Source organism: Penaeus monodon, chromosome 15 (genome assembly GCF_015228065.2).
Source record: "Penaeus monodon isolate SGIC_2016 chromosome 15, NSTDA_Pmon_1, whole genome shotgun sequence".
NCBI lineage: Eukaryota > Metazoa > Arthropoda > Malacostraca > Decapoda > Penaeidae > Penaeus > Penaeus monodon.
Window position 1 is genome coordinate 47487333 of NC_051400.1, and position 603 is coordinate 47487935.

Below are 603 nucleotides of genomic sequence, written 5' to 3' on the forward strand. Positions count from 1 at the left end.
TATTGCCACTTCCTTACAGATGATTTCCTGACTTGTACCAATGTACACCATCCTGGCTATCTAAAATACCCTCCTAAAATCAAATCATTAACCATCCTTTAACCCCAGCCATTATTTAATCTGATTAATACATTATGAGCATTGCATTTCAGGTAATTTAAGAATACTCATACTTCTGGGTGCAACACTACTATGTATCTCCATTTATGAAGTAAATAAGCTTTACACAGTTGAAGAAGCTATGTAATCAACAGAACACAAAAGGAAGTACATTAGGGAGTGAGACATAGGGATGTCTGGTCACTGGAAGCTTCAGGAAGGGTGAAACAAAGGTTATCTATAGGCTGTCCACAAGAGATAAAAAGTACTCATTCTATGCACTTCGTACAATAGGCTGACCGTGTGCTTTGGGAGGCTCTGTGGCAATCATGATTATCATAGACTGATTATCATGATTAGCAACAACTGAAAAATAATATAAAGACATGAGTAAAAATACATATTTTCAGGCACACACTATTGCACAGGAAATGAAACACATTTATTACAAACATTTGCACATACTGACTTTTACAAATAATTATTTTTAAACAACTGCACCTG